Raw genomic sequence first — 16366 nt, forward strand, 5'->3', positions numbered from 1 at the left:
AAACATTGACTAATAAAACATTACGCGATCATGAAGAAGTTTGGTTCATGCATGGAAAAGAAGAAAATATAAATCACAGAAGAAAATGAAATCAATGTTCACCCCAGGACCACAAATAATGTTTCTTTGCTATACAACTTTTAATAATAATTTGAGCATAAAATTTAGCAATAGAAATAATAGAGACTTTCCGAATCATAATATATCAATAGATAGACTTGAAACATCACTCCTTACCCAAATCCCACATAGTAATTCTCACCATATAATTATTGAACTTTAAAATTGTCAAATTGTCACTCAAAAATGTAAAATATGGCATCTCTGAGCATCCAGTGGCCTATCTCTTGGCTTTACACGATGCACCAGATTTCATGTCCTAGTGAAATATCTACTCTGGATAGTAAAAATTATATATATATATATGTATATATGTAGCTAACTGATGACTTTGAGATTTCCTGATGCCATTGGCAGTGTTGCCTAGATCTGTATAAAGACAAATCTAGTGCCATCTATTTTACACTTGCCACCTAAACTTAAGAAAATTGCTCTCCTAGCTTCTGTGTTTGATTTTTCTGCATAATGAGGACATTAGTAGCATATTCTCTAAACTCGTGAGTAATAATCTATGTAGACTGGTTATTATAAATTGTGGTTCAAGAGCACCCAAAAAAATACCTATTACTGTTAATGATTTGTTCTTTTAAAAAAAGTGTAAGATAACCAAGCAAACACAAATATTCAGGCAAATAAATAAAATTAATTATTTTTTATAAATTAAATTGCATTTAGGTTTTCAATTTCATCTTGGATACAATCCCATAACACTTTGACCTTCACATATCATATCTACAAACTAATGAAATCAGTTATTTTAGGAAATGATATATCAAAACTCAATTTAAGTAGAATCTGGAAAACATGGAAATAAAAGATTTTCTGTTATAGAAAAATGAGAATTTTATCTTACTCCTGAAATTTCTAAATTTAAAATATTAAGAAACACACCAGAGCCAAAGATTCTGCCAGTAAAAAGAAAAATTTCATTTGAAGAGAAGACCTTATTTGATTTTAACAGATCTCATGAAACTAGACTAATTGAAGATTTACAGCACCTGCTGATAAAAAATTACCTTAGGTTGTCCACTGAGAAGCAGACTCTGAAGATAAGAGTTAACCAAGGAAGTTGATACTTTTTATTTTATTTTTGCTCATTTCAGTAAACTTGTATCTCTTACGCCTGTTAATTCCTTGGCCTTTTAAAAATAACACATCTCAGTTCATGATCTATTTATCAAAATCATGTCATGAACCTGATGAGGATTCTAAGATGAGTCATGAGTCACGTTCTAAGCAATTAATAGCATCATTTAAAGTCTCCATCCATAAAGAATCATAGCAGTCAAATATATGAATCAAATTCATCAATATGAGTCCCCGAGCAAAGACAATTGGTTTAGCAACTACAGGGAACTTAAATTCACAAAAAACAACAGCAACAACAAAAACAAAAAGCAGGCAAAAGACATGAACAGGTACTTTTCAAAAGAAGACATACATATGGCCAACAACATATGAACAAAAGCTTAATATCACTGATCATTAGGAAAATGCAAATCAAAACCACAGTGAGATATCATCTGACACCAGTAAGAATGTCTATGATTAAAAAGTTAAAAAATAACAGATGCTGCTAGGGTTGTGGGGAAAGAAAACAATTATACACTGTAGGTGAGAGTGTAAATTAGTTCAACCATTATGGAAAGCAGTGTGGTGATTCCTCAAAGAGCTAAAAATAGAACTACCATTTGATCCAGCAATCCTATTACTGGGTATATACCTAGAGAAATATGAATCATTCTACCATAAAGACACGTGTACGTGAATGTTCATTGCAGCACTGTTCATAATAGTAAAGATATAGAATCACCCTTAATGCCCATCAATGACAGATTGTATTTTTTAAAATGTAGCACATATATGCCACAGAATACTATGCAGCCATAACAAAGAACAAGATCATGTCTTTTGTGGGAACATGGATGGAGCTGAAGGGCACTATCTTTAGCAGACTAATATTAAAGATACTAATATCGCTATTTAGCAGAAAATCAAATACTGCATATTCTCAATTACAATTGGGAGCTAAATGATGAGAACTCTTGGACATAAAGAAGATAGCAAGAGACCCTGGAACTTACTTGTATGGCTTTCTATAAGACATATTATTTGAAGGATGATTTCAGTATGAACAATGCATAAAATGCTTTTCCCTCATCCAATCCCTCTGTAGTAAATACTGAGTAACATCTATTTTTGCCACAACCATTTGCTACTATCCTTATTTGGAGAACTTGTTGCCTCCCCAACCATGTTGTATGGTTTTATGGGGGGATGTGTAGCAGGTATGCTACACACTGCATAAACCAAGGATCTAATTGCTTCATCTTATTATCCTGATAGAGAAAAGGGATGCCTCTTCATGCACAATTATGCACTTCTTTTCTGAAATTTAAGTCTTGGAACAGAACTATGTGAAGACACAAGAAATATTTGGAATACATATATATATGTATATATATATATATATTTTTTTTTTTTTTTTTTGAGGCAGAGCCTCTCACTCTGTGGCCCAGGCTGGAGTGCAGTGGCATGATCTCAGCTCACTGCAACCTCTGCCTCCCAGGTTCAAGCGATTCTCCTGCCTCAGCCTCCTGAGTAGCTGGGATTACAGGCATCTGCCACATAGCCAGACAATGTCTTCTGTGAAACCATTTTTGTAATTTCTACTTCTTAGGTTTCTGAAACTGATGTTTCTTCTGTTCATTTCTCCAGTTTTTCTGTTGATACATTTAGGCCTCAATATTATTCTAGTAAAGCCATTTTTGCACAAGTTGTTTTGTTGATAGCTTGATTCTGTCTAGTGTGATAAGATGATGAGGGGAAATTTTTTTGTTACTCTGGCATTGACAACCAAGACAAAAATCTGAAAAGAAAGAGTTCATAAGAATCCCAAATTACTTTAATGCCAACATTTGGCATTGCACTTATGCCTTACAGGTCTTGTTCAGAAAACTGGAGATGAGAGAACCACAAAACTTTACAATATGTTTGGTCTGTGCAGGGATCAGTTCTGTCAGATAGATCTTTCCCTCTGGTTCCCTCAACTCTACAAGCCTTTCAGTAAGAACATACTCCAAGAGCACTAGTCATAAAGATTAAGCGTCTATGCTTTGGGATGAATTGTACTCTGCCAAATTTTATACTTTGAAGTCCTTTTAGTACCTCAGAATGCAACTGAATTTGGAGATAAAGTCTTTAAAAAGATAATTAAATAAACAAGAAGCCATTTGGTTGGGTCCTAATAAAATAAGACAGGTATCCTTATCAGAAGAAAACATGTGGACACAGACACCTACAGAAAGAAGACAATGTGAAGATACAGAGGATGATTATAATTTACAAGTGAAGGAGAGAGGCTTCAGAAAAACTAACCCTGCTTGTTGACACCTTGGTCTAGTTCTTTTAGCTTCTAAGCTGTGCTGGTGAGATGGCTGATCTCTGGGTAGAGTGTGGATATGCTTTTTAGTTTTTAATTTTTAGGAGGAGGATGGCACTAAACTAAACTAAAACACACAGTTGGTCACCTTTTCCTCATGTCTTCACATGGTCTTTGCTCTGTGTCTGCCTCTTTTCTAATTTATTTATTGTTTCTACTCTTTGCTGCTTAATATTAGATTTTTATTTATTTATTTACTGAGACAGAGTCTCACTCTTGTTGCCTAGGCTGGAGTGCAGTGGCCCAATCATGGTTCACTATAGCCTCTGCCTCCTGGGTTCAAGTGATTCTTCTGTCTCAGCCTCCTGAGTAGCTGGGACCACAGGTACACACCACCATGACTGGCTAATTTTTTTTTTTTTTTTTTAGTAAAGATGAGGTTTCACCATGTTAGCCAAGCTAGTCTTGAACTCCTGACCTCAGGTGATCCACCTACTTTGGCCTCCCAAACTGCTGGTATTACAGGCATGAGTCACTGTACCCAGCCCAACATTTTATTTTTAATGTATTTTATTTTCATTAACAAATAAAGATTATATACTCTTATAGTATACAACATAATGTTTATATGTATACATCATAGAATGAATGATTAAATCAAATATATACATCACCTCAAATACTTATTTTTGTGGTGAGAACAATTAAAGTCTATTCTCTTAGCAATTTTCAAGCACACAATATGTTATTATTTAGTTACCATGCTGTACAATAGAACAACAAAAATTATACAACCTAAGATTTTGTAGCCTTTGGCAGCATCTCCTCATCTCTCCCTTGTTACTCAACCCTAGACAATGACCATTCTACTACTTCTGTGAGTTTGACTTTTTAGATGCCACATATAAATGAGACCGTGCAGTATTTGTCTTTCTATGCTAGGTTCATTTCACTTAGCCTAATGTCCTCCATGTTCCTCTATATAGTTGCAAATGACAGAATTTCCTTCTTTTTAAAGGCTGAATTATATTCCATTGTGTATATATGCCACATTTTCCTTATATACTTATCCACTGATGGACACACAAGTTGATTTCACATCTTCACTGCAATGAACGTGAAAATGTAGATAACTCTTCTACATGCTAATTTCATTTCCTTTGGATATATACTCGGATGTATGACACGGGATTGCTGGATCATATGGTGGTTCTATTTTTAATTTTTGAAAAGCCTCCAATCCATTACCCATAATGGCTCTACTAATCTACATTCCCATTCCCATATTGACAATGAAAAAGGGTTTCATTTCTCCACATCCTCCCCAACATTTGTTATCTTTTTTGTTTTTTTGACTTTATGATGATAACTTTTCTAACAAGTATTAGGTGGTACTTCATTGTAGTTTTAATTTGCATTTCCCTGTTGATTAATGATGTTGAGCACCTTTTCATTTACCTATTTGCCATTTGTAGGTCTTCTTTTGTGAGAAATATCTATTCAGGCCCTTTGTTTTTTTTTAATTGAGTTATTTGTTTTCTTGCTATTAAATTGTTTGAGTAAAAGGAGATTTGACTAACTTAAACATAATGCAATATTTTAGACAGACAGTTCAGTCACATTCTGTTAATATGCTTTTTCAACTGTGAAAGGTAAAACAGATAAATAGCAAAAGAATCTATTGATATAGAACTTCTGTAATGAAGTAGATTTTCAGAGGCAATTGTGCACATAAAAAAATATAAAGAGAGGGAAATTTTCTCACAGAAAACTATGAATATAATATTGCAATCTGTGAAATTTATGTGTTTCAATTATTTTTATTATCTCTTATAGTAGATTGCAAGCAGAGAATCTTAACATGCATGTGACAATCAAGTTAGTCACTTTTTGAACAAGTGACAGGGAAGGTTCATGACTCTATGTATATTTGTACATATAAGTATATAGGCATAGTACACACATAAACACATATAGATATAGATATATAGATACAGATAGTTGTGTAAGTGCATGTATATACACATTTATGTGTTTTTCCTTCTTTCAGTATACCAATGAATACTAAATGTATGTATGTACATAATACATATAAATATTTAACACTATTTTCTTTTTATGAAGATATCAGAAAGTAATACTTGAATATGCCAAAATGTTGCTGCTCATTTGTGCCTTTATTTTAATGAGTATATTGATTATATTTGTATTTTTATTTTTAATCGTATATCATTTCCTAAAAAATAAAAGCCAAAACGCTAAATTTATTCACAAGAGCCTTAGTATAAGAACATAGAAAACCTTATGTTTCTTTCCTGATATTATCTCTGAGCTATTATCTGATTGTATCACAAGAAAATGTTTAAAGTTAAGAGTATGAATGATTCTGTTTCAAAGTCATTTCCTAGTAAACTGAACTACCTTGACCTTCGCTATATATATTTAATATAGTTATTATAGTATTAATCAACAGAGACTGTGCCCTGTAACTTTTTGTTAATCTTTGTTAAACTTTGCAGCATCATTCAAAACTAGAGATTTAATAGATTCCAAATAGAGATTTGCGAATGTTTTGGTTCTGTTTACTATGTTATTTGCAGTAAGGAAATATTTTAGATTGGCAAATATTAAGTAGAGAATAGTGCTATTTCTAGTATTTTAAACTGGAAATGTCAAGGGGAAATGATCTTTATTCAATTTATTCAGAACAAAGGAGGAATTTATTTTTATTTAATGTTATCTAATAAGGAAATTAGAGTCCGATTTTAATCTTTGTTCCTAGAGTAGACTTGGTTATATTAAATTCTAGCTGCCTAGCATATCACTGGGGTTAATTGTCCACCAATTTAAGAGTATCAACAAGCCATATATGTGTATATAGTATATAATATACTAATATATATTACATATTACAAAAACTGAATATATATATGCCAAATATAAGTATCTTTCTATAATCAAAGTAAATTGAATACAAGTAGTAAAGACAAATGAGATATCTGGGACACCAACATACAAATCAGAAATAATCTAAATATTAGCAATGCTGCACAAACAGAAAAGAAGATTCTCAGGAAGTCACATGTAACCCTTAGTATCAGAAGAATTGGAACTAAGGATTTGCTCTCGGCAATTTTCTTCTCTGGCCCACTGCTTCTTCACTTATGAAGGGAGAAGGCAAATTCATATGTTTTGCATTAAGGAAAATATTTCATGTGTTTCGGGACTTTCAGTCACAGAAGGCAATCACCCAGCCCACACTACCACGTCCTGTGTCTTTTAGAATATAAATAAAAAGCAAGGAGACTTTGCATTTTATAGGTTCCTATACTTCCTGGGGGGCCAGGATTTTTACCAGAAGGTTTACATGAAGAAAATAGTTTTAATCCTCCCAATGATCCCATGCTGTCTTTTATTTATATTTTATATTTAGAGAAAAACATGAGGTCCCCCAAAATTGAGGAAGCATGCAATCAATTAATTATAACAAAGTTGCAGTTTGAGTTTGGATATGCCTGAGGACAATGCAGTAAAAGACTTTGGAGGCAGGATATTGGAGTGCCTATCCCACAGTTCTCTCTCCTGCCTCAGAAATAGCTCTAAGCTCAGGAGCATTATTTTATCTACAAAACTCATTTACTCAGGATCACAGATGTCCTTATCAGCTTATATCAATTAAAAGAAGATACTGATTTGACAGACCTAGTGTATTAGTCAGGGTTCTCTAGAGGGACGGAACTAATGGAATATACATCTATATGTATAAGTTTATTATATCACAATCACAAGGTCCCGCAATAGGCCATCTGCAGGCTGAGGAGCAATGAGAGCCACTCTGAGTTCCAAAACTGAAGAACTTAGAATCCGATGTTCAAGGGCAGAAAGCATCTAGCAGGGGAGAAAGATGTAGGTTGGGAGGCTAGGCCAATCTCTTTTCACATTTTTCTGCCTGTTTATATTCCAGCCTCACTGGCAGCTGATTAGATTGTGTCCACCCAGATTAAGATGGGTCTGCCTTTCCCAGCCCACTGACTCGGATGTGAATCTCCTTTGGTAGTAACAACCTCATAAACACATGCAGGATCAGTACATTGAATCTTTCAATCCGATCAAGTTGACACTCAGTATTAACCATCACAAGTCCACCTTTTGTCAACTTGAACCCATACACATCTCCTGAAATCATAGTCTTCAAATAAAGACAATAATATCATAATTATGCCTAACATAATACAACTATCCTTCGTACAACCAAAAACACCTCAATCCCCAACCCAAATACTATTACATAAAGTTAACAATATTTAAATGCTGATATGAAGTTAATAAATCTTAGGCCACTTGATAAAGAAGAAAGGAAATAAAATAAAAATATTTTCTTAGTACAAGTGTATACATCCACAAACAAGTTTTTAACAAAAAAGGAGGAAATACTCATGGCAATTACAATTCTTGTTTCTGCAACTGGTCACACAGTCATAGCTGGTATTAATGACTACCTTCTTCTATTACCCATTCTGTATTCCCTTTGTCTTCAACAAACACCTTAGCAGCTCATGTTTTTTTTCCCCCTGATGGAGTGATCCAAGCCTTTATTCCTGATTTTGTCTTGACAGTCCAGGTCAATCACTCCAGCCAACACAGCAACTCCTTTCTGAGCCTGTTGATTTAAAGGTAAGAGAAGCCCAAAGTGTCCAGGTTGCAATGTTAACTTCCAGTTTAATGAAATCATTTTTGTGTTTCCTGGTGGCAATATTCCTTGCTCTGGAACGAAGACCTCTAGGCCAGCAGAATGTAAGGTCACAAGAACAGGATGCAAAAATATTACTAGTGAATCACTGGGGGTGATGCAAAATGGTGCCACTTCCACTTACACCCCTAGAATCCTGGACCAGTGAATCCTCGTTATGGGAGAAATAGTACCATATATTGGATGCTGATTCAGAGTATATTCAGTCTTCTGGAGAACTTTACCCCAGCCCTGCAAAGTATTATCATCTATTTGGTGTTGAGACCATTCCACAATTTTATCAATCCAGCTGCTTCAGGATGATGAGGAACACTTAGGGACAGAAGATAGGTCATTATCCACATTAGATACCTGACAAAAATAAGACAAGTGGATCCCATTCCACAGCTCTAAGGTTGCTATATCAGCTTTACCTTCAAACTCCTGTTTGGGTATCAGCCAGAGTGGGAGACCAAACTCTAGAGAGCTCACACTCCTTCATAACATTTCTTCAGTATTTAGTGTTTGTCTTATATGATAAAGCAAAATGAAGGCATGTTTATTTGTAGCCACATTAAAGTTATACTGTAGGCTAGTGAAAGGGATAGGGGAACTCCCAAACTTACCCATTCTGTTACTGTTGTCAAATAACTTCCCCAATCACTTGCCTTGAAAAAAAAATTGGTATGATGATTAATCCTAAATTGCAGCTTGACTGGCCATGTGGAGCCTAAATTAAACATTATTTCTGAGTATGTCTTTGAAGCTGTTTCTGAATAAGATTAGCATTTTAATCATTAACCCAGTAAGAGAGCTTGTCTTCCCCCATGTGGGCAATCATCAATTCAGATCCCTGTTGAGGGTCTGAATAGAACAAAAAAAGGTGAGAAAGAAAATTGCCTCGCTGTTTGAGCTGGGTCATCTCATGTCATTTTCTCCTACACTATGGGGTCCTCTGGTTCTCAGACCTTCTTACTTGCACTGAATGACACCACTACCTCTTCTGGGACTCCAGCTTACATAAAGCAGATCATAGGATTTCTCAGGCTCTGTAATCATGTGAGCCAATTCCTCACATAATTACAGTGGATATAGATCACATGATGTTTTTAATTTTTATTTTCATAGCTAATTAGTAACTAAACACAATGAAAAGTGTCTGAATACATATATACTACTATATTTCATGTTTGCTTTTTCTTTTACTTCAGTAAAGTCTAGGAGGTCAATTAATAAGTAAGGCAACTACTAAGCATACAGTTCAATAAAAAAATCAAACTCTAAAATATTTAAAGAGATTTACTCTGAGCCAAATATGGGGACCCTGATCCATGACATAGCACCAGGAGGTCCTGAGAACATGTGCCCCAGGTGGTCAGGCTACAGCTTTCTTTATACATTTTAGGGAGACATAAGACAATAAGACATCAATCAGTACTGAATAGGTTGGTCCAGAAAGGTCAAGGGAGCAGGGGCTTCTGGGTCACAGGAGAATTCAAACATTTTGATTGGCAATTGGTTGAAAGGGCTAAGTTATTATCTAAAGACCTGAAGTCAACAGAAATGAAAGTCTGGGTTAAGATCAGGGGTTGTGGAGACCAAGGTTCTTATTATGCAGATGAAGCCTCCAGGTAGCAGGCTTCAGAGAAAATAGACTGTAAATGTTTCTTATCAGTCTTGCTTCTTTTAAATAAGCCTGTGGTTGGTTTCTTTTTTTAATGTTAATGGATGTTACCTGCTGGGTGACACAGTGTGGTGTTATAAGCCAGAGACTAGGTTCAGAATACTGGCTCTAACACTTACTAGCCTGGGGCCACTGGAGGATCTACTTTTCTATTTTTTACCTTGGTTATCTCCTTTGTAAATTGAGATAATGATCCCTACCTCATAAAGATGTTGTTAGGCTTAAATGAGAAAAACTCGTGGAAATTACTCATCACATGGTAATTGTTTTTTAAAAAATAATAGTTCTAAGACTTTTATTTGATTAAACATGTTATGTATATAGTAAAATAGATTTATTTTTCTGTGCTAAATGGCGTTAAAAATAAACTTATAGGTTGTTTAATAACATAATTGTTACATCTAATTACAGCTTTGTCAGTGACATTAAGGCCAGACTGATTAATTATTTCAACTCATATTGATTACAGAGCATGCAGAAATTCCATGTTAATATTAAACACTTGGTAGTAAAATGTGAAACAATGAATTACTCATTTTAATTAATCAAAATTAATTTTAGTAAGGAGTATCATACATTAAAAATGTTAATAAAATCAATAATTATGTATGGAGATTAATTACTGTATCTAAATTTTTGTTAAGAAAATATATAATTTAATAATCAACTTTCTAAATGTAACTAAAAATCAATAAAAAGTCAAGGACACAGAAAACTTCTATTCTTGGCTCTGCATTTTTTGTTGTTAACAGTTGTTCCTTTAGTTGGTGCAATTGCAAAGCACATATAGGAGTATATAAAGAATAATTTCATTTATTTTATAAAATTAAATGGAAAACACATCTATTCTCCTTGAATTCCACTGCAAAAAACACATGAGTAACACGGACTAAAACTTACTTCTTGGGTCTTTGTTCCTCATTAGCATTCCTCTTAACAAGGTCCCATAATTTATAGAGTCTTGCTCATCAATTCCAGAAGTAGAATTTCTTTCAAATAGAATTAATATTTATGAATGCATTTATTTTGAATTTATACCCCATTTTCTGTAAGTCAAAACTATTTGAAGTAGCTTACAAAGCAGAAATAATGCAAGATAGGAATGAGAGTTAGGAACAAAACTCTAATGGAAAGCATGAAAAGCGATGCTGCCTGACCCCTTCCCTGGGACAGGCTATGATCACAATATTCAGCACTAAGAAACTACCTCACCATTTCCTGGCAGTTAAAGAAAAAATAGATAAAACTTTAGTATACTATCTAATCTCTTTAAAAAAATGGTTTGACTAAAGACATATAATTTATAAAAATAAAAATTAATCCAGTCAGTGTAGGGATGGAGATATATTGAACCCTAATGAGATTCAATCTTCTAACTCATATATTAGGCCATCTGAAATTCCAAGCTCATAACTTCCTATCATTATTCTATGACTTTAGTGAAGGGGAAGTATAACAACTATCTATTTAACATTTAGTCTTTTAGTCTTTTTAAAAACTTAGTGCCATTAAAGATAATTGTATGGGTGTGTACTACACAACACTATGGGCACTATTCATCTTTTAGTCAGGTAACATATAGATAGATAGATAAGTGTAGTCTTGTTATCTTGTTAGAAAAGTATAGTCACTACATACATGTATCTATACTACATATAGATACATGTATGTAGTATTGAAGAGAAAGACCCAGGCATCTCAGATCAACTTCCCCTTTTCATTTGTAAGACTGTAAACTGAAGCCCTTTTCATATGTAATTCCTGAGACTGTAAACTGAGACCCTTTTCATACATTAAGCTATAAACCTAAGATTCTTCCACGTGTAACATCTAAAGTGTAAGTCTATATAAGACGGAACCTTCCTTTGTTAGGGGAGCTTGGCTGTTAGGCAACTACGTGACCTTGCTCCCAGCCAAATAAACTCCTTACTCCTGTATTCGGTTTCTGAGAGATCTGTTTCCGACGGCCACTCCTGCTAAGTATAGATATATATATGTAGTGACTACACTTACCTATATGTGGTATAGAGATATATATATATATATGTGTGTGTGTAGTGACTACACTTACCTATCTATCTATCTATCTATACATGTTACATGACTAAAAGATGAATAGTGCATGTATCTATATGTAGTGACTACACTTGTTAGTTTAGGACTGTGATTCCTCTTGTTGGTTTAGGATTGTGATTATGAAATACTTGATTTTAAAGATGAGAAATGGATAAAGATACAGATGAAAGAGAAACGGCATGAGCTTGATAACTATTAAGGTGATGGATATTGTATTGACTTTGTATATATTTAAAATTTCTGGAAAAAAAACGTTAAAAAAAAAAGTACTGGCCCTAGAATGAGATAGAATGAATACTACTTCCTTGGTTTGTCAGTGACTAGCTTGTGCTCTTGGATACATTTCAATCTGTATAACTCTCAATTTCTGTGTCTATAAAATAAAGATAATATTCCTTTATAAAGCACTGCTATAAGGACAAGATGGATAATGTATTTCACTATCTAAGCATTGTTCAGAACCACCATTTGCCAATATGGTGTTATTGTATGCATTATAAAAGGTTTTCTCTCTCAAGACATACTCTTGCTGTCTGTGAGGAATATACATACACATTAGATAGACTGATAGATAGATAGATCAGTATGTATCAAAGTCAATACAATATCCATCACCTTGAACAGTTATCAAACCTCCTGCCATTCCTCTTTTAATTGTGTCTTTATCCATTCCTCGTCTTCAAAATCAACTATTTTATAATCAAACGCCTAAACTAACAAGAGGACAATGGAGTGATTATCAGTAATTTATGCAGTAGTATGAATAAAGATTTAAGATTATATTTAAATTACACCTGGGACACTGAATGCACAAACTGAAGAGTGGGGTACATCAGCAATGTTGTTGATATTGATGCATAACATTTTTACCAAGAAGGCAGGGCTCTGCCAATAAAAATCATATTTTGAACATATATTCTCAGTAGAGCTCATGTGAAAATTAATGTCACATTTATTTATACAACATGGTTGTTTATTATTAACTTACAAAATTGGGTTTCCCACAGGGCTGCTGATCAATATAATATACATGGCCTCAGTAAAGACCAATTTTCTTAATACAAGGATATGTTAACAGACAATATAATTTCAAATGCCATTTTCTGGGTAGCAGGCAATGTCCTATTTTTATTTTGACTGTGTCTGCACTTTTAGATCTTCATCTGTAATTTGCTATTTTCATCTTCAATAAGACGAGTATTGAACAATCAAGGTCTCAATTTGCCAGAATGCTTTTGTAAGCACAAAGTATATACTTAAAATGCCAAGAATTATGTGCTAGTAAGTTAACAAGTGTAATCTAGCTTGTCCACAACTCCAAATTCTAAATTTCATTATTTGTGATTTGGAACAGAATATACAATGCATGGAATTTCAAGAGTTGCAGGTTTTCGCTCATAATCCATTGTTTTTTTTTTTTTCGGTTGTTTTTGCATTGTGCAGGAACTCAGAATTCTAGAACTAATCACATTTTTTAAATAAATATGATTAGTGTGAAGCAGGTTCACCGTGCATTGGTTACCAAATTGACTTGGGTGATAGAGAACTACTCACAGGCAATAAATTACATTGGATGTATTTATTATTTACAGACAGGCAGCAGAGACCAACAAAAGCCTAGAGTCCACTGTGAACTGGTCCCTCAAGGCTCAAGAAAGGTGCCAGAGGTAGAATTTTCAACTGTGTGTAGCCCTATTGTACCACAGATGGAGGGACGCTATAAAGCAGCCTGCCCTGGCTGTAAACTTTAAAGGCCATGTGAACCAATGGGCTAGAGCTTCAAAGGACATCTTGCTTCACGGCAGAGAGAAAAAAAGCCTGTGCTGAACAAATCAGTTCTTTTTTAACCTAAGATGTTCTTTGCACTAGGAGGTACAGGGAGATGACCTGGGCTGTTTCTGACATTTTATCCCTAGTTCAGAATATTTAATTCTTAACACATTTTATAGTTGTTCTTGAGAACTACTAGTGGGACAGGGGAGTACACTGTCCTGCAATTTGTAATCCCACTGAAATATTGATGGTTATTTGATATAGGAAAGCACACACATAAACTCATGCACAAGCATTTACTAGGAATTCCTTGTGATGTATTTAAACTTCATAATAAACCTAGAATCTTATTATTATAATCATCTTTTTACTATTGATGAGGAAACAAAGACTAACAAAGCATATAATTTATTTACGGATATATTAATTTGTTTACATGTTGCTAACACAGATATACCCAAGACCAGGTAATTTGTAAAGAAAAGAGGTTTAATGGACTCACGGTTCCACATGGCTGGGAAGGCCTCACAATCATGGCAATAGATGAAGAAAAATCAAAGGCACTTCGTACATGGCAGTAGGCAAGAGAGCATAAGCAGGGGAACTGAAACTTTATGCACATTGAGCAGCAACTCCCCATTGCTTCCTCCTCCCAGCCCCTGGCAGCCATCATTCTACATTTTACTCATATGAGTTTGTTTACTTTAGATACCTTATATAAGTGACACAATTTAGTGTTTGTCTTTCAGTGTCTGTTTGACCTTCAGTGTCTGGCTTATTTTATTTAGTATAATGTCCTCAAACTTTATACATGTAAGAATGGCTGCTATGGACTAAATATTTTCCCCCATATTCTGTATTGAAACTTTATCACCAATGTGATAGCATTAAGAGGTGGGAACTTTAAGAGGTGATTAAGTCCTAATGGATGGAATTACATCTTTAAAGGGCTTGCAGGATTGGATTTGAGGTCTTCTGATCATCTACCATGTGAGGACACAGCAAAAAGGCACCCACCAGACACACAATCTGCTAGTACCTTGATCTTGAACTTCTCAGCCTTTAGGACTCTGAGGAATAAATTTATATGGTTTATAAATTACCCGGTCTGTGGTATTCTGTTATAGAAAGAAAAAATTTGACTAAGGGAGAAACTGGTACTGAGGAGTGTGGTGTTGCTATAACAAGAATATCAAGAGGTGAAAAAGGCTTTGGAACTGGAAAATGGGTAGAGACTGGAACAATTTTGAAGTGCATGCTAGAAAAAGCACAGATTGCCAAGACCAGACCATGCAGGGCAATTTCTGTGAGTGTTCAGAATAAGAGATGAGTGGTAGGGAAACTCTCAGTCTTGGAGATTATATAAAGGATCATGAATAGAATGCTGATAGAAATATGGGCAGAGAAGACTATTCTGATGAAGTCTACAAATTCCACTTCTGGATATTTACCTCCCACAGTAGAAATCAGTAGCTGAAAAAGCTATTCACTCTCCCATGTTCATTGCAGCATTATTCACAATAGCTAAATTGTGGAAACAATCTTAATTTTCATAGACGGATGAACAAATAAAGAAAATATATGCATACATGACATACAGTGAAAAGTATTCAACCTTAAAAGAGGAAGAAAATCTTTTCATATGCAATAACTGCCCTTCTTAATCTGGGCTGTTCCTACACCTGTTACCTCACACCATTTCCCCTTCCCACACTGTTCTAAGCAATATGGTTTTCCTTTTCAGTTACTTAAAAAGGCATTATTACTAAAACACAGTATTTGCACATGTAGTCTCTACTGCCTGGAACACTGTGCTTCATCTGTCTTTCTCTTACTCTCTTCTGATAATAGTCAGTCATTCATTATTCAAGTCAAATTTTAAATGCCATTTTCTCTGAAAGGCTCTCTTTACTACTTCAGTATAAATTTAGTGTCTTTTTGTCTCTTATACTTTTAGCAAAGCCCTATACATTTTGTTTAGTTTTGAATAGCTGTGTGTGTATCTTTGTGTTCACAATATGTGATAAAATAAACTTGTCACATACTATGTTTACTTGTTGTAAACCTGTGTTATTTTATATCAACTTCCATAAGATTTAAATTTTCTTTCTATCATGATATCCTACCACTTCATTGTCTTTGCACAAAACAAAAAAGCAAAAATATATTCAGTTCCTACTGTATGCCACAGGCACTGCCAATATAATCCTTTAAAATGAAATCTATGTGATCTTTGACATAATGTATGTCATATTTATAGTTTCTGTGGGATCTTCTAAGCTTAATATGAAGCTTCCTGTTAGTCCTACTAAGCTTCTACCTGCCAGATATTCTGTGTTACACAGTAGTTAAAATTGGTACATCAGTGACCATGGAGTAGGGTGATAAGTTGATCTGGAAAACTACTCACACTTTTTTCCTAAAGGAAATATATTTAATAATAGACCCTCACAAAGGTTTACAATTTCTTTTTTAAAGGGGAAAATAAGATGATGTAGCTATGAATATACAGATTTTGGAAGTATATGTGGAAATGGGGGGAAAAATATCAAGACTTGTGCTTTTGCAAAATGCGACAAGGCCTCACTGCCCAAGTTTTCAG

Source organism: Callithrix jacchus, chromosome 10 (assembly GCF_049354715.1).
Source record: "Callithrix jacchus isolate 240 chromosome 10, calJac240_pri, whole genome shotgun sequence".
NCBI lineage: Eukaryota > Metazoa > Chordata > Mammalia > Primates > Cebidae > Callithrix > Callithrix jacchus.